The 25,263-nt window shown below is 34.6% G+C and overlaps 1 protein-coding gene across 5 annotated transcripts in view; it reads right to left on the reverse strand.

Moving 5' to 3' along the window:
* Nucleotides 1-25,263, reverse strand: part of DACH2 (dachshund family transcription factor 2) — a 640,153-nt gene that overhangs the window by 439,372 nt on the left and 175,518 nt on the right. The gene's annotated exons all lie outside the window — the stretch shown is intronic.

The following is a 25,263-nucleotide window of genomic DNA, read 5'->3' on the forward strand; positions in this document are numbered from 1 at the left end:
ACAGTCTGGCTGAGATAACAGGCCATGTAGTACTCTGATCCCAACCACTTCTGTTACTTACAGAATTGCTATCTGTCCTCCTGACGCAGAATTCCTTGAGTGCCACAGGCTGCTGAGATGACATCTTACTCCCTCCTCCTTTTTCCATAAGCATAAGTCTGCATTCTGAATAAATTATTGAAACTCTCAAGCTCTCATCCTCATATTCAATTCCATAGGTATAGGGAGGCAGAAGACAGTGGTGTTATAACTACATTTGACTACATATCATATAATATTCAAACTGCAGAAAACCAGAGATTAAGAAAGATACCTGGATATGTCAGGTTGCAAAAAAACTTGCCTGTAGAACAGCAAAGAGTTACATCTGACTTCTGCTCAGAAGTCATGCAAGCAAGCAGAGAGTGAAGTGAAATATTTGAAGTGTTGAAAGAAAAAGCCCACCAAACTAGAATTCTGTATTCTGTAAAATTATCCTTCAAAAGTAAAGGAGAAATAGACTTTCTCAGACAAACAAAAATTGAGGAAATTTGCTGCCAGTAGACCTGGCTTGCAAAAAAGTTAAAATAGGTTAATCAGAAAGAAAGAAAATTATGTAGGTCAGAAATTCAGTCTACATATAGAAAAGATAAGTATTAGAGAAGGAATAAATGAAGGTAATATAAAACCTTAACACTTCTTATTCTTAATTTAGCTAATAGATAACAGTTTGTTCAAAATAATAACAATGCATTCAATAACTATAGCTTATATATAACTGAAATGAATGACAGTAATAATACAAGGGACAGGAGGAAGGAATTAGAAATATTTTGTTATTATAAGGTAGTTGCCCTACCTAGGAAGTAGTACAATGTTATTTGAAAGTAGAGTTGGGTTTGTTTAAAATGTATGTTCCATTACACTAGAACAACTGCTAAATGATGTTTAAAAAAAGTATAATTGATTTGCAAAAGAGGAGAGAAAATTAAATGATATAAAGTGCTCAATAAAGGGACTTCCCTGGTGGTGCAGTGATTAAGAATCCACCAGCCAATGCAGGGGACATGGATTCAATCCCTGCTCTGGGAAGATCCCACATGCCACAGAGCAACTAAGCCTGTGTGCCACAACTACTGAGCCTGCACTCTAGAACCCAAGGGCCACAACTACTGAGCCCATGTGTCACAACTACTGAAGCCTGCACACCCAGAGCCAGTGCTCACCAACAAGAGAAGCCACTGCAAGGAGAAGCCCGCACACTGCAACAAAGAGTAACCCCTGCTCGTCACAACTAGAGAAATCCTGCATGCAGCAACAAAGACACAACACAGCCAAAAATAAATAAATAAATTTATAAAAAATAAAAAAAATAAAGTGCTCAATGTAAACCAGAGAATGCAGAAGAAGGGTGAAAGACAAAAATAGGAACAAATAACAAGGACAACAAACAGAAAACAGTTACAAATATGGCAGATATTAATCCAACTATATCACTAATCACTTTAAAGGTCAATGATCTAAAATATGTCAAGTAAAAGAGATTGTCACAGTGAATCAAAGAATAAGACCGAACTATATGTTGTCTACAAGAAATGTACTTTAAATATAAAGACATATGTAGATTAAAAGTAAAAGGATGGAGAAAGTTATACCATGCAAACACTAACCAAAAAAGAGGTGGAGTCACTATATAAATTTCAGGCAGAAGAGACTCCAGAGCAAGGAAAATTATTAGTGATAAAGAGGGCCATTACAAGATGATAAAAGTGTCAATTGTCCAAGAAAACATAATAATACTTAATGTATATGTACCTAACCCTAACAACAGAGTATCAAAATATGTGAGGCAAAAACTGATAGAACTGCAAGAAGAAATAAATGAATACATTATTATAGTCATAGACCTCAACACCCCTTTATGAGAAATGGACAGATCCTGCAGGCAGAAAATCAATAAGTACATAGTTGAACTCAACAGCACCAACAATCAACTGGATATAATGAACATCTATAGACTATTTCATCCAACAACAGCAGAATACACATTCTTCTCAAGCTCACATAGAAGATTCACCAAGATAGACCACATTTGGGGCCATAAAATACACCTTAACAAATTTAAAAGTAGGGAAATCATGCAATATCAGCTCTCAGACCATAATGGATTTAAAGTAGAAGTCAATAACAGAAAGACAGCTGGAAAATTCCAAACTACTTAGGGATTAAACAACACGCTTCCAAATAACACGTGTCAATGAAGAAGTCTCCAGAGAAATGTAAAAATATTTTAAACTGAATGAAAATGAAAATACAACTTAACAAATTACGTGAGATGCAGTGACTGCATTGTTCAGAGGGAAATTTAGAGCACTGAAAGCATATATTTTTAAAAAGTAAAGATTTAAAATCAATCATCTAAGTTTCCACTTTATGAAGCTAGAAAAAGAGCAAATTAAAACTAATGTAAGCAAAACATAAAAAATAATTATAAGTAAAGTTGAAATAAAAGAAATTGAAAGAGATTAAATCAATAGAGAAAATCAACGAAATCAAAAGTTGGCTTTTTGAAAAGTTCAATAATATCAATAAGCCTCTAACCAGGTGAACTAAGGAAAAAGAAGACACAACTTAACTGATATGAGAAATGAAAGAGGAGACATCACTACAGATGTCATGGACATAAAAAAGTTTAATAAAAGGATAAAAAAAGGAATATTATAAACAACTCTATGCCTATAACTTTGATAACTTGTATGAAATAGACCAATTCATTAAAAAACACAATCTGCAAATCTCTTACAAAAAGAAATAGATAATCTGAATAGACCTACATCTATTAAAGGAGTTGATCAAGAATTAATAAACTTGCAAAATAGAAAACACCAGGCTGAGGTGGGTTCACTGGTGAATTCTACCAAATATTTAAGGAAGAAATTATATAAATATTCCAGTATTTCTTTCAGAAGATAGAAGCAGAGGAAATAACTCAATAACTCATTCTAAGAGGCCAGCATTACCCTAACATCACAACCAGACAAAAACATTACAAAAAAAAAAGACTAAATCTCATAATCATAGATGCAAATATACTCAACAAAATATTAACATATCAAATCCAACAATGTATAAAAATAATTTTACACCAAGACCAAATGGGATTTATTCCAGGTATGCAAGTCTGTTTCAACTTTCAAAAATAAATTAATGTGAAGTGGAGAGGGTGATCAAGCTGGCAGACTAAGAGGATATGGAGGTCACCTCCCTAACAAACACTACAAAAATACATCTACATGTGGAACAATTTTCCTGGAAAACTAACTGGAAACCACCAGAAGGACTCATGTAAAACTGAGACTGTAAGAAAGATACACATGTGATCAGGTAGGACTGGAAGAAAAGAGATCAGGTCAGGACCTGTACCCTGGAAGGGGACTCAAAGGAAAAGGGAAACTACATGACTGGACACTCTGGAGAGTGAGCGGGTCGAGCCACAGACTAGGCATCCCAGTCCTGGGGTCCTACATTGGAGAACCACTGTGACAGATAGAAAGGCTGGAGAAGCACAGACTCCACTTGTGAGGAGGGCACAGGTACTGGACTTGACCCCAGGCAAGGCAGAGAGAGATCTGCCATAGCAGCTGCTGCCTCATAACACTCCCCAGTCTGAGCTGAGTGAATACCCAGGCCCTGCTCACTCCGTGCCACAAACAAAATGAAAAAAAATGAAAGAAATCTATGAGATCTTTGGCATATCATTCAACATGCCAAAATTCGCATTATAGGGGTTCCAGAAGGAGAAGAGAGGGAGAAGGTATAGAAATGTATTTGAAGAAATTGTGGCTCAAAACGTCCCAAACCTAAAGAAGGAAAAAGATATCCAGGTATGGGAAGAACAGAGGTTCCCAAACAAGATGAACCAAAACAGACCCACAGGAAGATATATATAAATTGAAATGCCAAAAGTTAAGAATAAAAAGAGAATTCTAAAGGCAGCAAGAGAAAAGCAAAGAGTCATGTCAAGGGAATACCCATAAGGGTATCAGCTGATTTTTCTGCAGAAACTTTGCAGGTCAAATGGGAGTGTCATGATATAGTCCAAGTGCTGAAAAGGAAAAACCTGAAACCTAAGATATTCCACTCAGCAGGATTATCATTTAGAATGGAAGGAGAGAAAAAGAAATTCTCAGACAAGCAAACTCTAAAAGAATTCAGCAATACTAACATACCCTAAAAGAAATGTTTAAGTGTCTTCTCTAAATGGAAAAAAAGTAAGAATCTATATGAAAGAGTAAATCCCACTAGAAAAGCCATATATGTAGTAAGGATTGAAGATTACTTAAATAAGCCATTATGTGGATTAAAAGACATAAAATTGTAAAAGCAGTGATAACTATAATATCAGTGAAGAGATAAGCATGAAAATGTAAACTATGACATCAAAAACACAAAATGTGAGGGAAAGGAGAAAAACTGTAGATCTTTTAGAATGTATTTGAACTTAAGTGACTATCAGTTTAAATCAAGTAGATATAATTATAAGTCAATATATGAATCCCAAGGTAACCACACATCAAAAACCTACAATAGATACACAAAAATCAAAATGAAAGAAATCCAAGCATACTACTAAGGAAAATCATTAAACCACAATGGGCAAAACAAAAAGAAAAAGAAATGAACAGAGAAAGACTACAAAAACAAGTGGAATACAAGTGATAAAATGGCAATAAGTACATACCTATCAATAATTACTTTAACTATCAATGGATTAAATGTTCCAATCAAAAGATAAAGGTAGCTGATTGGATTAAAAAAACAAGACTTTTCAATATGCTGCCTACAAGAGACTCACTTCAAGGCTAAAGAAACAGACTGAAAGTGAGGGGATAGAAACAAATATTTCATGCAAACAGCAATGACAAGAAAGCGGGTGTAGCAATACTCATACCAGACAAAATAGACTTCAAAATAAAGGCTATAACAAAAGACAAAGAAGGGCATATGTAACTATAAAAGGATCAATACAAGAAAAATATTACACTCATTAACATATACACACCCAATATGGGAGCACCTAAACATATAAAACAAAAACTAGTATACATAAAGGGAGAAATTGATAATCATAAAATAATAGTAGAGGACTTTAATACCTCACTGACATCATCGGACAGATCACTGAGACAGAAAATCAATAAGGCAACAGCAGTCTTAAATGACACTATAGACCAGTTGGACTTGATAGATATTTACAGGATACTACATCCAAAAACAGCAGCATACACATTCTTTTCAAGTGCACATGCAACGTTCTCCAGGATAGGTCACATACGAGGCCACAAAACAAGTCTCATACTGAATTATGTCTTCTTGAATGAATCATAAGAGAAAGTAATAAACAGTTATATGCCAGCAAATTGGACAACGTAGAAGAAATGGACAAATTTCTAGAAACATATAGCCTGCCAAAACTGAATCAAGATGAAACAGACAATTTGAACTGACCAAACACTAGAATTGAAATTGAATTTGTAATAATAATAATAAAAAAAAAATCCCGGCAAACAAAAGTCCAGGGCTGGACAGCTTCACAGGGGAATTCTACCAAACACATAAAGAAGAACTAATACCTATCCTTCTCAGACCATTCCAAAAAAATTGAAGAGGAGGGAACACTTTGAAATTAATTCTGTGAGGCCAACATTATCTAGGTACCAAAACCAGACAAAGACACTACAAAAAAAGAAAATTACAGGCCAACATCTTTGATGAATATAGAGGCAAAAATCCTCAACACAAAAGCTGATAGTTTCCCCACTAAATTCAGAAGCAAGAAGAGGATGACTACTCTTTCCATTTCTATTTAACATAGCATTGGAAATCCTAGCCACAGCTATCAGATAAGAAAAAGGAATAAAAAGTATCCTATTTGGAAGGAAAGAGGTAAAACTCTCACCATTTGCAGAGGACATGATAATTTATAACAAGAACCTTAAAGCCTCCACCCAAAAACTATGTGAATTAATAAATGAATTCAGTAAGGTTGCAGGATTCAAGATTAATATATAGAAATCCATTGTACTTCTATGCACCAATACTGAAATATCTGAAATAGAAAGTAAAAAAAAAAAAAGCTTTTTAAAAATCACATCAAAAAGGATAAGATACCTAGGAATAAACTTAACCAAGGAGGAGAAAGACCTATACACTGAAAACTAGAAAATATTGTTGAAGGAAATTAAAGATGATACAAAGAAATGGGAAGATATCTGGTGCTCTTGGATTGGAAGAATTAATATTGTTAAAATGATCATATTACCCAAAGCAATCTACAGAGTTAATGCAACCCTTATAAAATACCCATGACATTTTTTGCAGAACTAGAACAAATGATGTTCAAATTCATATGGAACAACAAAGACCCTGAATTTCCAAAGGAATATGAGAAAAAAGAGCAAAGGTGGAGGTTTAACCCTTCCAGACATCGGAATATACTACAAACCTACAGTAATCAAAACAGCATTGTACTAGCACAAAAACAGACACATAGATCAATGGAATGGAGTAGAGAGCCCAGAAATATACCCACTCACTTATGGTTAATTAATCTACAACAAAGGAGGCAAGAATATACAATGGAGAAAAAAACAGTCTCTTCAACAAGTGTTGCTGGGAAAAACTACACAGTAATATGTAAAGCAATGAGATTGGAACATTCCCTAACATCATGTACAAAAATAAACTCAAAATTGTTTAAAGACCTAAATTAAAGTCATAAAACTCCTAGAAGAGAACACAGGCAGAACACTCTTTGACATAAATTGTAGCAATATTTTTTGAATCAGTCTCCTAAGGCAAAAGAAATAAAAGCAGAAATAAATAAATGGGACCTAATTGAATTTAAAAGCTTTTATACAGCAAAGGAAACCACTGACAAAATGAAAACACAGGGCTTCCCTGGTGGCACAGTGGTTGAGAATCTGCCTGCCAATGCAGGGGACACGGGTATGAGCCCCGGTCCGGGAAGATCCCACATGTCGTGGAGCAACTAGACCCATGAGCCACAACTACTGAGCCTGCGTGTCTGGAGCCCGTGCTCCACAACAAGAGAGGCCACGATAGTGACAGGCCCTTGCACCGCGATGAACAGTGGCCCCCGTTTGCCACAACTAGAGAAAGCCCTCACACAGAAACGAAGACCCAACAGAGCAAAAATAAATTAATTAATTAATAAACTCCTACCCCCATCATCTTTAAAAAAAAATGAAAACACAACCTACTGAATGGGAGAAAATATAACAAATGATGTGATTGACAAGGGGTTAATATCCAAAATACACAAACGTCTCATACAACTCAATAGCAAAAAACAAACAACCCAATCAGAAAATGGGAAGAAGACCTGAATTGACATTTTTCCAAAGAAGATATACAGCTGGTTAACAGGCATAGCTCAACACCACTAATTATTAGAGAAAAGCAAATCAAGACAGCAATGAGATATCACCTCACACCAGTCAGATGGTTATTATCAAAAAGTCTGCAAATCTTCTGCCCATTTTTGGATTGGGTTCTTTGTCTTTCTGTTATTGAGCTGCATGAGCTGCTTACAAATTTGGGGGATTAATCCTTTGTCAGTTGCTTCATTTGCAAATATTTTCTCCCATTCTGAGGGTTGTCTTTTGGTCTTGTTTATAGTTTCCTTTGCTGTGCAAAAGCTTTGAAGTTTCATTAGGTCCCATTTGTCTATTTTTGTTTTTATTTCCATTTCTCTAGGAGGTGGGTCAAAATGGATCTTGCTGTGATTTATGTCATAGAGTGTTCTGCCTATGTTTTCCTCTAAGAGTTTGATAGTTTCTGGCCTTACATTTAGGTCTTTAATCCATTTTGAGCTTATTTTTGTGTATGGTGTTAGGGAGTGATCTAATCTTATACTTTTACATGTACCTGTCCAGTTTTCCCAGCACCACTTAGTAAACAGGCTGTCCTTTCTCCACTGTACATTCCTGCCTCCTTTATCAAAGATAAGGTGACCATATGTGCGTGGGCTTATCTCTGGGCTTTCTATCCTGTTCCATTGATCTATCTTTCTGTGTTTGTGCCAGTACCATACTGTCTTGATTACTGTAGCTTTGTAGTATAATCTGAAGTCAGGGAGCCTGATTCCTCCAGCTCTGTTTTTCGTTCTCAAGATTGCTTTGGCTATTCAGGGTCTTTTTGTGTTTCCATACAAATTGTGAAATTTTTGTTCTAGTTCTGTGAAAAATGCCAGTGGTAGTTTGATAGGGATTGCAGAAGACCTAAATAGACATTTCTCCAAAGAAGATATACAGATTGCCAACAAACACATGAAAGAATGCTCAACATCATTAATCATTAGAGAATGCAAATCAAAACTACAAGGAAATATCATCTCACACCAGTCAGAATGGCCATCATCAAAAAATCTAGAAACAATAAATGCTGGAGATGATGTGGAGAAAAGAGAACACTGTTGCACTGCTGGTGGAACTGTGAATTGGTACAGCCACTATGGAGAACAGTATGGAGTTTCCTTAAAAACTACAAATAGAACTACCATATGACCCAGCAATCCCACTACTGGGCATATACCCTGAGAAAACCATAATTCAAAAAGAGTCATGTACCAAAATGTTCATTGCAGCTCTAGTTACAATAGCCCGGACATGGAAACAACCTAAGTGCCCATCATCGGATGAATGGATAAAGAAGATGTAGCACATATATACAATGGAATATTACTCAGCCATAAAAAGAAACGAAATTGAGCTATTTGTAATGAGGTGGATAGACCTAGGGTCTGTCATACAGAGTGAAGTAAGTCAGAAAGAGAAAGACAAATACCGTATGCTAACACATATATATGGAATTTAAGAAAAAAAATGTCATGAAGAACCTAGGGGTAAGACAAGAATAAAGACACAGACCTACTAGAGAATGGACTTGAGGATATGGGGAGCAGGAAGGGTAAGCTGTGACAAAGCGAGAGAGAGGCATGGACATATATACACTACCAAACGTAAGGTAGATAGCTAGTGGGAAGCAGCCGCATAGCACAGGGAGTTCAGCTCGGTGCTTTGTGACCGCCTGGAGGGGTGGGATAGGGAGGGTGGGAGGGAGGGAGACGCAAGAGGGAAGAGATATGGGAACATATGTATATGTATAACTGATTCACTTTGTTATGAAGCAGAAACTAACACACCATTGTAAAGCAATTATACTCCAATAAACATGTAAAAAAAAAAAGTCTGCAAATAACAAATGTGTCAAGGATGTGAAGAAAAGGGAATCCCTGTACACTGTTGGTGGGAATGTAAACTGGTGCAGCCAGTATGCAAAACAGTATGGAAGTTCCTCGAAAAACTGAAAATAGAACTACCATATGATCCAGCAATTCCACTCCTGTATATGTATCCAAAGAAAATGAAAACACTAATTTGAAAAGATACATGCACCCCAGTGTTCACAGCAGCACTATCTACAATCACCAAGGCATGGAATCAGACCAAGTGCCCACCAATAGACAGCTGGACTAAGAAGATGTGGTATATATATATGAAATGGAATATTACTCAGCCATAAAAAAGAATAAAATAGTGCCATCTGCAGCAACATGGATGGACCCAGAGTTTATCATACTAAGTGAAGTAAGTCAGAGAAGTACAAATATCATATGTGGAATCTAAAAAATAATACAAATGAATGTATATGCAAAACAGAACAGACTCACAGATACAGAAAACAAACTTGTGGTTACCAAAGGGGCAAGGGAATGGGGAGGGACAAGATAGGGGTATGGGATTAAGATACACAAACTTCTAGGTATGAAATCAATAAGCAATAGGAGTATATTGTATAGCACATGGAATTACAGCCATTATCTTGTATAAACTTTTAATGGAGCATAATCTCCAAATATACTGAATCACTATGCTGTACTCCTGAAACTAATATAACATTGTATATCAACTATACTTCAGTTAAAAACATAAATAAAAGAAAATGAATTTATATACTCCATCACATAACAGGCTAAAGAAAAAACTATATGTATTCTATTCTTAACTATGTTTTCTCTATTTAAAAACAACCTCAGGGAGAGGAAAATGCACCTGGTCTCAGTTCCACTTTGCCACAGAAATTTAGTCTTGAAAAAGGCGAAAACAAAAGAGTTGACTGATTTTTGATGCTACTGAACAGTTCCAGTTACATCCTTGAATTAAAATAATAGTTGATAAAATTTTTCCTATGAGCATAACTTCTGAATTTTTAATGGTACATCAATAGAGATTTCAGGATTATGGTATAGCTCAGTGGGAAGTCTATAATTCAAAGGACTGTTCATATTTCAGAATACATTGTAAGATAATAAAATTTGATTAATTAATGAACTATAGATCTCCCTCAGGACAATTACAGAAGATATGCATATTGAGATATTCTACAATCTATTTCCTAGTGTATCAAATTCAGTTGAAATCAGTCAATCCTCTTTAAAATTGCCATGGAATAAAGATATTCATAAATGCAAAATGCCACAAAGTGAGTGGAAACAGATTTCACTTCTTTGGATCACTAATCCCATGTTAAAACAGTCATTTTCCACTTAATGCTGTTTTGTACATTCAGAGTGTGTCATTTATTTGTAAAAAGAGTAGAATTGCTTTAAGAATGAATGCACAATCTTGTGCTGCCATTTCTAGCCAGTTTTCTGGAAGTAGAGTATACAAACTGACATTCTACTAATGTAAACTCATTTGTGTACACTGATACAGGGTCCTAGACCTTTAAAAATAATACATTCAACCTTCCATCCAAATCTGCTATTGTATTTTCTTTTTAGAATTTATCCAAAATAGTCCCTATCTGGGGATGCCAAACCAAAAAAGCAGTTGGGAAAATTTTTTGAAGTCACACTTCATATGTTTTTGAGAACTTAATATTGAATACATCATAATATTTGTTAGTCACATTTGCTCTGGCTCAAATCAAATTTAAATTTTAATATTTTATTATTTAACTTAAGTTTCTGCTAATGTACAAACAGAATTAAAAGTTTCAAATTGATATAAGCTTGGAAATACACAGGTTTTCAATATAAGCTGCTAACCATTTCTGTAACAACCCTATATTTAATCAAAATGTGAAAACCTTGATGCTAAAAGACCTTGACAGATGTGGAAAGTAATTGCCACAACAGAGGCTAGAATCAAGAAGTTAAATGTTTTTCAAAGATGTATACCAGTCATCAGCTTATAAGTCACAACTGATTTATCCAAATGACACTCCTTTAATTTAGCCCTCACTAAGAAATGATATTTTTTCACTAAATTCCATTTGAAGAGAATTCAAGAAAATAAAAACGTAGTGAGAGGAAGGGATTTCCATGGATACACATGACAAAAACAAACTGGAACCTGGTCACACATGATGTAGATAGCTTAGGAATTTCTGCAACTATCGTTTAATCTTGTCAGATTGCAAAATGAGTTTGTATAATACAATATGCTTCTATACTTTTACTTGAATCACAGTTATATTAGTATATCATGATGGATAAATGAACCATCAAGATAAATGATTTTTTTTATTCTGGAAAAGATTGAGAAAATATTATACAGTAGCCAATCAGGAAATCATAAGTGAAGAAATTAGCTTAAGTTTTGAAAAGGCACAGTTTTTAAAGTAGGCATAAAATTGCATGTACATGAGGAGGAAAAAAATGGTGAAGTTGCTATCATATACATGAAAGCACTAAAAGCTAACAAATCAAATTCTGCATGTTAAAAGGTAGATTTGTTTTTCTCTCATACAGGTAAGCTCTTGACCAAAACACCAAATGAGTAAAGAATTACACCCTGCATAGCACAGTCCCAATTAATTAATGCTTTTCTCTGTGTCATGTCACTTGATGCTGCAGATTACCTTCCATGAGCACTGCATCATTCACAAGCCGGTTCTCACTTTGACCCAAGAATATATGTGATATTTTTCTGCATTGCTTGGACCTTCATTGTTAAATACAATAAACTCTTGATCATTTTTCTTCATTCTTTGTTCTTAGTACAGTAAATACCTGATAATCTGCCGCCAATGAGAAATTAAATGGGTTAACTTCCTAGCCTAATTTTACAGAACAGTTAAATTATCTAGCTACATAATTCCAAAATAAAGACATAATAATTGAAATGAAACCATGCATTTGTTACCACAATTGCAGCCTAAATGGTTCCTTCAGCCAAACCATCTATCATAGCTACTGATAACTTTAAAAATGAAGTTTCATCTCCTTTTATATTATCTACCCATGCTCTAGTGAAAGTTTTAAATGCCTGACACACAGCCTGGTATACAAAAGGTGAACAAAAAAAAAGAAATAAGAAAAGGAATATTATAAACAGCCCCTAAATTATTGAGAATTACCTATTCTTTTTCTTACCAGTGGACATTATTTTAGTTGCATGTACTATAAGACTTATCCTGGGAAATCTGAAACACCCAGTATATTTATCAAAGAAATCATAATAATACTGTATTTGAGCTTTATATGTTTAACCATGTGGACCTAATCAGAAAAGTTTTTCTAGATACAACCACAGGAAATATCAACCTATAATTTCATGGATGAGGCCTGAAGTAATTTCTTCCCCCAATTTTACGTATGTATTTAACAAACACATATACTCTTCCAGTGTACCAGGCATTGTCCTAAGGACTTTACAAATAATGACTCATTTAATTCTTAAAACAGCCTTATTATTATCATCACCATGTCTGTTTTACAGATTCAGAAACTGAAAGAGACAATTTAAGCAACTTGGACAGGATCACATAACAAGCAAATGCTGAATCTAGGGTGAGAGTCTCCACAATCTGGCTTCAGAGTCCATGTGTTCAACCACAACACTATGCTTCTTCTAAGTATGATTTTACTGATTGTCTCCAATTCTCATATAACAGAATTGTATCTTGTAGTCAACAATTTTGCTTTCATAATGTGATTCAAAATCCACAAGCACAACTTTTAATTAGGGTACAACTTTCATCTGGCCACGCAAGAGCAAAATTCTGTAAACCTAAAACTAATACTCCAGATGGAAGTAATTTCATAGATTAGGTTCTTTAGAGATATTTATAGTAATAAACCCACAGGATGGAGAAAAACAGACCTGTCTTATACCAAATTCCATTCTATAAATGAGATGTATCATTTTGAGTCTCCAGTGTACACTGTTATGTGTAAGTTGTACACAACAACTATAATGTCTGTTAAACAAGATATTTGCCTGGATTGTTCTAAGTGAAATAAACCAGAGAAAGAAAAATACTGTATGATCTCACTTATATGTGGAATCTAAAAACATTGAACTCATAGAAACAAAGAGTAGAATGGTGGTTGACAGCAGCAGAGGTATTGGAGAAATGGAGAAATGTTGGTCAAAGGGGTGCAAACATTTAGTTATAGATAAATAATTTCCAGGGGTATAATGTACAGCATGGTGATTATAATCAGCAATACTATATTATATATTTGAAAAATGTTATGGGAGTAAAAGCTTTAATGTTCTCAGCATAACAACAATAATATGGTAATTATGTGAGGTGAAGGATGTATTAACTAATCTTATTATGGTAAACATTTCCCAAATTATATGAGTATCATTTCATTACATTGTACACCTTAAACTTACACAGCGTTATATGGCAATTATTTCTCAATAAAGCTTGAAAAATGTATATTTGCCTGGGACATTTGGAACACTTGACTACTCTTCCAAGCTTCAGATGAATGGTATTTCTTCTCAGTCTGGTATTTCTGATTCCTCCTTTCTCAATGTGCATTACAGGCTATAGAGGAAACTACATAACAGCTTTTACTAATGGCAGAAACTCTCTTTTGTCAGAGAGGATTACTGTCACTCAGTACCAGGGAAAACAGAACCCTGAGCTCATTTGGTTGTATTTATTTAATATTATACTCTAATCTGTTTAAAACTGTAGCAGTACAAAATGTCATGGGAAGATGTAAATACTCACCGAATTATTTTTTGTACCTACAAACGAACGGAAAACAAACACCCAGTTTGTTTCCTGTCACTCAAACTTTTCCAAGATTCCAATAGTCTAAGTTATTTAGCATTTCAGCTGACTTGGGATTTTGCAGACTTCTCTGATGAAGCATGTTTCAGTGGCAGCCAACAGTGTATCCTGGGCACACTTGTCAATCCAAATAAAACTAGCAGATAGTTTTTTTTTTTAAGTGGGTTTTCTCTGGACCCTAAAACTTCCTTTTTATTATAGACTTGACAATCCAGAAAGAAAAAATATTTTTTTTCACTAAGACCAGAAAAACTCAAACTAAATATAGAAAAGTCTTTATTAATCCAAGCCTTTTGCCCAAATATCATCTTTTTATCACAAATAGAATGATCAATGGTACCTATACAAGTTCAGCTTTTATGAGCTGTTCAAAGAAAAATTAAGAAAAAAAAAAGAATGTGAAGTCAAATGGATGACTAGTACAAAATTCAAAACAGCCATTGTCTACTGGTGGTACAAATTATACAACTAGTCTTGAGTAAATAATCTAATGATTCAGAACCTGAAATTTTAAGAGACTGTACAAATGACCACTGGTATTACTCTCATTACACTGTTATTATGCTGTTTTTATTATTATTGTTATGATTCTGTGGTGGCAGTAATGGTATTATAACAGGGGAGCTGAGTCACTCTGTGTACAATACTCAGACTCATGCATTTAAATAATTGTATCATTTCTACCACTACACTACTTGCACCAATCATCACATTCACATTCACTGTCTGATCTTTCATGTTCTCAGGTGGATACAAGTTTTCAAAAGCTCATATTATTCTTCCCTATAATCGCTGACTATGTATTGTGAAAAATTTTGTGGTAATTAAATCCATTTGAATATTACTTTCTAAAGGAGACACCATTTGTTTCGTTTTTCTTTTTCACCTATTTTCTTCAATTTGCTTTAAAAATGATTCTGAGCATTACATAACCCATTACTTCATCCTTAAATAATTCAATAAAACCAATTTGGCTAAATAATGACCTCAATTTTCCCAGGGACACAAAATTTACGTAACGGTGGCTACACGCTTTTAACTCATAAAAACCATCATGAGAGTAATATAATTTTCCTTTCTTCAGCTTCTGTTCTCTACTTAAAGGAACTATGAACCTATAAAAAGTCACTATATATGATTGGTATACCTAGTTTATTCACTTGCAAGCCCAAAATAGCAGAGGAAATTTACTCAATGGATAGATAAAATTTAGACAACTTCAAGGCAGCAGACAATAGAGTTTAGTCACTCATAACAGAGTTAATGCTTACACAGAAGGGAATATGCACAGAGGCTGCTACATTGAATAGGACCACAAGCTAAGGTTCCTAGGTAGCAAAACTCAGGCTTCAACATCACATAAGTGACTCTTAGCATGTTTCTTATCACTATTGGTTGGAATTTATGGATAGCTTTTGAGTTACATTATTATAGTATTAAAAAATAGAACTTAATCCTCTGAAACACCTGTAGGTTACATTTGAAATCAGTATTTATTTCAATACCCCAAGTGTTTTTCTTTCCCCAAGTCAAAATAAAATTTTGCTTACTTGAATCTTAGTGGACACAATTTATAGAAAGTATGGGGGAACATGCAATGGGAAAAAGAAAAATATAATAGGACCAAATGAAAGTGAATTCACAGAGAAAGATTCTCCACTCTATTTATACAGGTTTGTTAGCTTCTCAATTTTTGTGATCATCAGAAAAACGTATAAATGTCTCCTCTGCATTTTCAAAAGTCCACAAAATTTTGAATTTTGTAAAGAACAAATTCAGAGACTCTAATCTGGCCTTTATATATTCAACAACCTGTTTATGCAATGCACCATACCAGGTGCTAAGGGTACAATAAAAAGCAAGCTAGATCTGGCCCTGAATTAATGGAGTCTGTAGCTAGATACTTGGCTCTTAAGTCTCCAACCTATCTTTCATTTGTATAAAAGGGGACAATTACCACTCAATATTGTCTTAACATTATAAAACACTTTAAAAATAACAAGTTTAGGGACCAGCTCTCATAGCATTGATACATGAATTTCTAGACAAGTTCAGGTTATTAAAGATTTTGATAATTTTTTCAAAAAAAAGTGAATAAGGAATTTAAGAATACAAATTAAAGAATATACTATTTTTGTCTGGAATGAAAATTCTATATCAACTAAATTAGATGTCAAAAAAAGTTTTTAAAATAGCTAGAGGACAGTTTTAATATAGCCTTTCACTCTAGGCCACTCATTTGACTGTTTTCCAGTTCTAATAAATAGGCACTTTCAGTTGGCTGCAGGAATTGTATTTGTAGAATTAAAATAGCCCATAAACTCATAATATCATCAATAGTAATTAGCCATTCACCTCAAGCAGGCCAACAATCAAATAGGCATTGGCAGTGGTGGCTTTTGTAAAAATAAAAACCAAGCAAAACAGCATTTTAACAACTGAATTCAGTAACATTATGAAAATATGCATCTATAAATTATAAATTTAATAATCTGTATTTATATTCATTATTTTGTGTGAATTTTTGTACTGACATTTCTTGAAGAGTATATGTATGCTATCAGTTTCAGTGGCTATTTTTTAATCTTAAATTTTCTGCTTTTATTTGGGATTTTATACAATATATCTACATTATATTTAAGCTACTGTCTTATTAATTTGTAAATTGTATAATATGGGATCTAACAGTTCTATTTCATCTCTCTTGCTAAATTTTTTGCATATTCTGAATTTAACAATCTCACTGTAGTTAGTATAAATTTCATCACAGTTTTGAAATAAACAAATAGTGTTCTAACTTTTAAATAATGTACAAACTTGTGTTTAGATGCATTGGGATTTGAAGAATCCTCCAAATCTTTTTATCATTCAACCTAAAAAATTGTCAAGGTCAGTTTTTGAAATTCAAGAAATACTTATACTACATCAACCTTTTGCTTTCTAAAATAAACCTCCAACCATTATCTTTTCTGGAAGTAGAGCAAGGAAACTTAAATCCAAACATATATGTAAAAATTTCCCTTATATTATCAAGTAGGTCATTTGATTCAGATTTCTCTAGCCTTGGTTGTTTTTATTTCCATTTCCTGAATCAAGTTAGTAAATATTTAATGGTATTTGCTTCTTATATATTATATATTTAAGACTTTTCATTTATATTGGAAAGATTTACCATTATTTTTGACAACCGTGGCTAGAAGAACACTTCTTTTTATAAACAAATTTTTCTCAGGGATCTAGAATCAGCTTCAGTTTCAGCAAAGAAAAACCTAAAGTTTAGAGAATTTCCAAGTATCAAGCCACCCATAGTCTAAACCTGTGGAAATACTTCCAAGAGACTGCAGAACAACTGACATTCCTAACATTTGTAGTCCCAGAATGGAATTCTTTTTTCTGCAGACAATCCATCATATAGTGAGACCAAATTTATTTCATAGAAATAAATCACTGATAAGAAAAAGAAGCAAAAATCTTTCCCTGGAGTGGTAGAACTAATCTGCCAAAATTTTCTATTGACCAGAATCTCAAATCCTGAATTTATAAAAGATTTTGCCCAATTTGCAGTGTTATTTTTTTAAAAAATTATAAAACCTGCATCTCTCCCTCAAACATGAGACAATACTTTGTGAACCAATTAAAAGGAATGATCCATGTTCAATATACAACCAACCCTAGACTTCAATCTACAGCACAGCCTGTCTTTAAAGAAAAAGGGCAGACTCGTTAAGGTAAGAGTAAATTGTTTAACCAAGACATGGAAACAACCTAAGTGTCCATTGTCAGATGAATGAATAAAGAAGATGTGGCACATATATACAATGGAATATTACTCAGCCATAAAAAGAAACGAAATTGAGTTATTTGTAGTGAGGTGGATGGACCTAGAGACTATCGTACAGAGTGAAGTAAGTCAGAAAGAGAAAAACAAATACCATATGCTAACACATATGTCTGGAATCTAAAAAAAAAATGGTTCTGATGAACTTAGGGGCAGGACAAGAATAAAGACGCAGATGTAGAGAATGGACTTGAGGACGCGGGGAGGGGGAAGGGTAAGCTGGGATGAAGTGAGAGAGTGGCATGGACATACATATACTCCACCAAATGGAAAATAGATAGCTAGTGGGAAGCAGCCACATAGCACAGGGAGATCAGCTTGGTGTTTTGTGTCCACCTAGAGGGGAGGGATAGGGAGGGTGGTAGGGAGACACAAGAGGGAGAAGATATGGGGATATATGTATATGTATAGCTGATTGACTTTGTTATAAAGCAGAAACTAACACACCATTGTAAAGAAATTATACTCCAATAAGATGTTAAAATAAAAAAAAAGGACTACCCTATGATGTGGAGAAAAAAAATAGTAAATTGTTCTTGTAAGTTATTAAATGTAATGAAGATCTCCTATCATCTGGATTGAATTCTTTTGAATGATATAAGTGGAATCATCAGGCAAAAGAAATAACAAGAAAACTGACAAAAAGGGATGTACTCTAAATATTTTAATGCTGCTCCTGCATTTTGGCTGATAGGCACTCTCTAAGTGAAATTTATTTTTAAAAAAGCAAATAGGGCTTCCCTGGTGGTGCAGTGGTTGAGAGTCTGCCTGCCGATGCAGGAGACGCGGGTTCATGCCCCGGTCCGGGAAGATCCCACATGCCGCGAAGCGGCTGGGCCCGTGTGCCGTGGCCGCTGGGCCTGCGCCTCCGGAGCCTGTTCTCCACAGCGGGAGAGGCCACAGCAGTGAGAGGCCCGCGTACCGCAAAAAAAAAAAAGCAAATATATCAGCTCTTCTAAAGGGTCTAAATTGGATATAATTTATTCTCATTAAATGATTTTTCTAGTTACTTATTTGCATATTTATGCTTATTTTTCATTATTTTTATCCTATTTTGTAAGTAAAGGCAAACAGAATTATTCAAAATGCATAAATACCTAGAGGAAATCTGTACCTTGTCTTTTTGGGGTTAGACTGAAGAATGAGACTTAGACTGAGAATGCTAGTTCTACAAGCCAGCACTCTAGTTAGCATAATGAATTGAAATATTTTAATCACAATGACAAGAAATTATCCTCTCTCTGTTTGAAAGAGAAAGCTGGAGGCAGACAGGGAAATAAAGGCACAATTTATTTTAATTCTGCCAATAAGCATCTAGAACTGGGGGGAAGTTTATTTAACTATAAATTTAGCAAAGTTTTTCAGAGTTAAGAATACATTACATTACAAAGTTATCTAATGAATCTGTTACAAAAAGCTTTTCTTTAGTAATTATAGCTTAAAAAAAGAACTCCTGATAATTTAAAGAAAGTTTGTAGAGAAACACCCTAGACAACACAGCCAAATCAACCCTCAGAACTGATAAAACTCGTTCTTAAGTAGAGAGAGAAAGCAAGTCAGACTTTAAGGAAATAACTATAGCTACAAAAGGAAAAAGAGGGCGCACATGGAGTGGGGGAGAAACCTGCTAGGTGCGTATGCACATGTGCACACACACACACACCCCACATAAGTAATATCACACCCGTCAACAGATGGAAACTTTAGTACCATCAACTTTAATACTCTGATAAGTATGCTTTTGCCTATCTAACTATGCACACACCAAGTCCAAATACGGAAGAAGAGCTCCATGTTCATCATTCAATTCCATGGCTAAAATATTTGCTATTTTAAAATCACAACATTATTACATAATTTTTCTAATATATCAGTCTCCTAAGCATTCAGTTTCAGTATTACAAGCATTCCTTTGTACTATTTTTTTTTTGATCTTACACCTGCTCATCCCAACTAGTATAATTTCTAACTTGTTCTTTAACCCTTTACTACCACTAAACATAGTTATTTGCTGCTTCAGGAAAGCTGTCATCCTAGCTCATTATCTGGGTCATACCATACCTTAAACCTTACCTAACCCTAGCTTATCACTTTACTTAATCTGTGCTTCATAGTTCTTCACCAGGACTCTTTACACTAAGTAAAGCTGATCTTTTAACCCTATTCCCCTAACTGTAACTTAGGTTGAGTATGGCAAATTCCTTTCCTCTCCTTCAAGGGCTCCACCCAAATGGCACAAGAAAAGCTCCTCCTATGATTACAAAGATTGCCAAACATTTTCATTGCTATTCCTACTTGTAACCCCTTAATATCCTTCCACTTTTTGAAACTTTCTGGAATGATCAAAGAAGGAGAGATCATCTTCCTGTATCTAGCTACAATTAACATATGGAACTCTCAAAATTAACTGTACCTCTTTCTACTTAAAAAAAGAATTTATCTACTGTCTTCTCACCTAAAATACATTTAGCCCTCCCATGTATATAATGTATACAATTTACCTATTTGCATTTCTTCAGTGTTTTCATCCTGCCGTGTATCCTTTAGGTGTTGATGTGCATCAGATTTGCCTTCAATTTTAAAATCCTTCAGGAAGACATCACTATATTTAGATTATCTGTACAGCTTCTACCTAGCATGAAATGATGGTAAATACGTGTTTACTGGATGGTACTTAATATGATAAAAATGATGAATCTAATCATTATGATTTTCTTCCATTATACACCATTCGTAAGAGTATGAAGTTATTTCTGAAGGCTGCATGAAATCTTTGAGGACAATAGGGCAGTATAATAAATAAGAGCTCAAGTGTAATAATGGTTGGCTGATGATTAGAAATTTAGTATCTGACTCGTCATGAATACAGACTGGTTAGTTAGAACACTGGGTTAGGCCAAAGCAAAGGTTTTGATCCCTATGTGGACCAACAATTACAGATTGTCTCCTAAGTCAGCTTTCTGAAAAGGCATACCATTGAAAACAGGGTGTGGCCCAGAAGAGATAACATAGACTGAGCTAAAATAAAACAAAAGAATTTTTTAGAAAACATCAAAAGCAAGACTCAAAAGGGTGATTTTCATGTATGAATGACAATCAATTACAAGGTAACCTTCCCCCTAAATATCACAAAAGATTCCAAATACGGCAATGCTATTCTCACTGTCAACTTCCTCCAGAAGAGGAAGGAAAACTATAGCCAAAGAAGATAAATAATGGAATCATAATATAAAACAAAACAAGGACAAATTAGTCTTTTAAAACTATTCTGTCAGTTGATTCAGGGAAAAGACAAAGAAAAAGATCAAATAGAAACTTGGATCTGCAACTTTTTTCCCCCGTAGAGTATTTACTTGACTCATTTCACCATTCATACTATAAATGTCAGTTCTTTTCTGTTCTGCACTAACTTAAGAAAAAGCCTCTTAATTGTAAGGATGTCATATCCTTAAATTCTAACAAACAATGAACTATATTTACACAGTGAGAGTTTTTTCCTCCGATTTTCATTGTAGTTCCTACATGCACATTATTGGCATAAGTTTAAGTTTTTCAACTTTATTCTGGCCTGTTGCCTCAACCCTCCCCAGGGGGCTTCCCTCATTTTCCATTAAACTATGAAGCTATTTACATAGCTGTAATGTCAATGGTATAAGAATTTAAGTATTATAAATGTTATCCTATATGACTAAGCAGGACTTTTTTTCCAGTACAACCAGCTGGGATAAACAAAGTATTTCTTCCATATGTCTGAGAATTTTTCCCCTCTAGCTAAAAGCTAAGTAGCATTCCAAAAATTGAATTATTTTATAATAGAAGTTGATTTGACAAAGGAAGATGATACCAATACATTCATACAACAAAAGTTTCTGTGTTGGGAATTTGGATTTATCTTTAAAGAAATTAACAAGGCAAAGAAAATTATTTACCAGGTCTTCACTCAAAAAACTTTAACCTGTTTCTCTTTATAGCTAAACAGAATTGTTCTGCATTTCTCAGACACACCCTATGCTTTCTCATCACTTCACTCTTGTTTGTACAATTCCCTCCACCTGGAATATCCTTAATCCTAATCTACACCCATTCAAATCAATTACCCTTCAAGGCACTGCTCAAATACTATGTTTTAAATCTTCCCTCAGCCATTAATAATCCTGGCATCCTTAATCTGTCGCTCTAAAGGGACTCTTTACTTAGCACCACCTAACTCTTGGGGCTGCTTTAAAGATCAATGAAATAACACGTGCTAAACCACTTACTAAATTATGAAGCACTATACAATTGTTAACTATTGTTGTAAGCACTCTAAAAGTACTTGCTGGGTACATGTATGAAAGCATCTGCTCATATCCATGAAATATTTTATCTTCAATCTCTGTAAGGATATGCCATAAAACTTACATTCATAATTTACAATTTACTTATACTAAAAATCAGAGTGCAAGTGTACATTATAAAGTATTGTGTGCTTTGGTGCATGGTAAATGGAGTGAAAAGGGAAAGTCTAGAGAAGAAACATACATTTTATAGTTGTATAAGTGGCTGAAAATTAGCTTCGACCATCAGTTCCTAAAAACTCCTACATAATATATAATTATTTATATTTTTTCTTTGTATGTGATTCATTATGTAAAATGTCATTAAAAATTTAAGGGCAGCATACAATATACTAACTTCTTTAAAACTGTTCAAAGTGTTCTATGGTTAAAAAATAAAATGTAATCAAAATTACTGATATCTAGGAGACTGAATTCATAAATTTAAAACCTTTATTAATTTACGCCTTAATGAAGCAAATAACTTTAAACGTTTATAATTTCTTGTGTTCTTTCAATTTTACATTAATGTAAATGAGAGATATTATTATTATTAACTTATGACAGTAAGCAATACAGTTTAGGTGCATGTGAATACGATTAAGGGTTAGACAGAGGGTAAATTTTCTGTAACGCAATTATAGAATAAAAATAAGCTGCTGGGAAAATGTGACAGGTTCTGTTTTTTGTTCATGTAAATGTGTTCTATTACAAAAAGAAAAATGCTTGGGCACAAATACATGTACAGTACTTGGGATTTTATTAGACAAGGCATATACTCCATGGAATATTTTAAGGAAGCCCTCTCTAAAGATGCTAATTTATAATTCTTCAAGGAAAAGAAAATGTACATGTCTGCATCTGTCACAAAAATTTATTAACAGTCTGCCTCCTCATTTATGCATCACAAGACAATAAAGTCATCAGTGATGTTTATTTCTGGTCAAAAGAAAAGTATCTTATTCAGAGACCTAGAGCATAATAAATTATAGACACAGAAAGTGCGGTTGTTTATTTAACTGGCATATAGTACTGGCACCATGCACTTACTGGCACAGCTTCCTATCATTGAGGTAAATATGATTGACTAGATGCCCTGCTTTATTCCTTAACTATTTTTGTTCTCTATCAGGAACTGAAGCCAATAGGAAAACTGTACAACTAGGAATGCTCATTGCAGGTGAGACTGTCATTTACTGAGCACTGATATGTGTCAGGTCTCAATCTCCACACAATGACCCTTTAGGATAATATTATTTTCATTTTGCAGCTGAGGACACTGAGCTCACAGAATGTGAGAAATTTTTACCAATTCCCAATAGCTAGAAGAAATAGTACATGGATTTGAACCAAGATTTCTCTGATGTCAAAATCTATGCCTTTTCTATTAGACCATGCTACCTCCCTGAAGCTGGGTATCACCTGTATGATCTTATGGCTGCCCTGCCTCAATCCAAGAATCAGGAGCTCACTTACAAAAGCAACTACTTACTGGTGTTACCGTTCCACAAAATTTTCTGAGACCCACCCCACAAGAGCTACACTTTCATGAAATTCCCATTCAATATTGCACAAGCTAAACAGAAAGTTGCCTTCTAAACAATTAAGTATATCTAGAGTTCTGCATTCCCACCTTCCTTATGAACAGATATTTCTGTATCTTTTTGCTACTATTATACCAAGAAATGCTATTTAACGGAACCCGTCTCTGTTAAGTAATAGAAATCTCATTTATAATAAATGAGTTTACACACACAGACCTCAGACAGCCTTTCTTTTATATTTAAAAATATCGCATATAAACTGCAACAAGAAACACTATATATATATTCCAATTAAGGCAATGAAAATAGTAAAACCAGAGGATAAGTCACTTGAATCCATTCACTATGAGTCAATTTTTTGAGCTGTACTCCTCCCACCCTACCCAGTCAGTCTCTTCAGAGCTTAAACCAACCATTCAGGACTTCCCTGGTGGCACAGTCGTTGTGAATCTGCCTGCTAATGCAGGGGACATGGGTTCGAGCCCTGGCCCGGGAAGATCCCACATGCCGCGAAGCAACTAAACCTGTGCACCACAACCACTGAGCCTGTGCTCTAGAGCCCACGAGCCACATCTACTGAGACCGTGTGCCACAACTACTGAAGCCCGTGCGCCCTAGACCCTGTGCTCTGCAACAAGAGAAGCCATCACAATGAGAAGCCTGTGCACCGCAACGATGAGTAGCCCCTGCTCGCCACAACTAGAGAGAAAGCCCACATGCAGCAACAAAGACCCAACACAATCCCCACCCGCCAAAAAAAAAACGACCATTCATTTCATCAAATAAGTACAAAGTCACATTTATCTTCATACCTCTGTGGAATCTCATTTCAGGGACAAAAAGGAGGTTTCTGTATATACAATCTTGTTAAATTCCTAAATCTACGTCCTTCAATCTCCCACATTTTGCTTGACTTTTCTCTATTTTCCAGTCACGACTGTCATTTTGGTCCACCAGCTTCTCAATAAGGGCCAGCAAACTTATTGTTTGACTGCAAATCAGAAATACAAACAGAAAGGGATTGAGAATATTTAAAAGAGGAATAAAACTAGTGAGCCCATTTTCTTTCTTCCCCTAAGAAACCTGGTGGTTTATAGAGGCAGTGATATCTTCTTATATATACAAAATATTTTGGTAGAGTTTCTCAGTGTATCAGGTGGATAACTCTCTCAGACATCCTCTGACTAACAATTTCCTCCTTGTTAGAGAAAATATTGTAATTTCCCTGTTGCTGGAAATTCTGGACTTGAGCCAAGGTACAGTGGGAGCACACATTTTCTTCAGATGAAATTTTGTGTTGAGTACAAATCACTCTAGTAATATTTTATTTTTTATAAATTTGAGGGAAATCTTCTTAAAAGTATTTTAATATGATGCAGAAAATTGAATGTCAGTACCAAGAATGGAGGGGAAGGGAAAGAGTGAATGAGGAAGAACTTTAAGATAAAACTGCACCAAGCCA

The sequence above is a fragment of the Tursiops truncatus genome, chromosome X (assembly GCF_011762595.2).
Source record: "Tursiops truncatus isolate mTurTru1 chromosome X, mTurTru1.mat.Y, whole genome shotgun sequence".
Lineage (NCBI taxonomy): Eukaryota > Metazoa > Chordata > Mammalia > Artiodactyla > Delphinidae > Tursiops > Tursiops truncatus.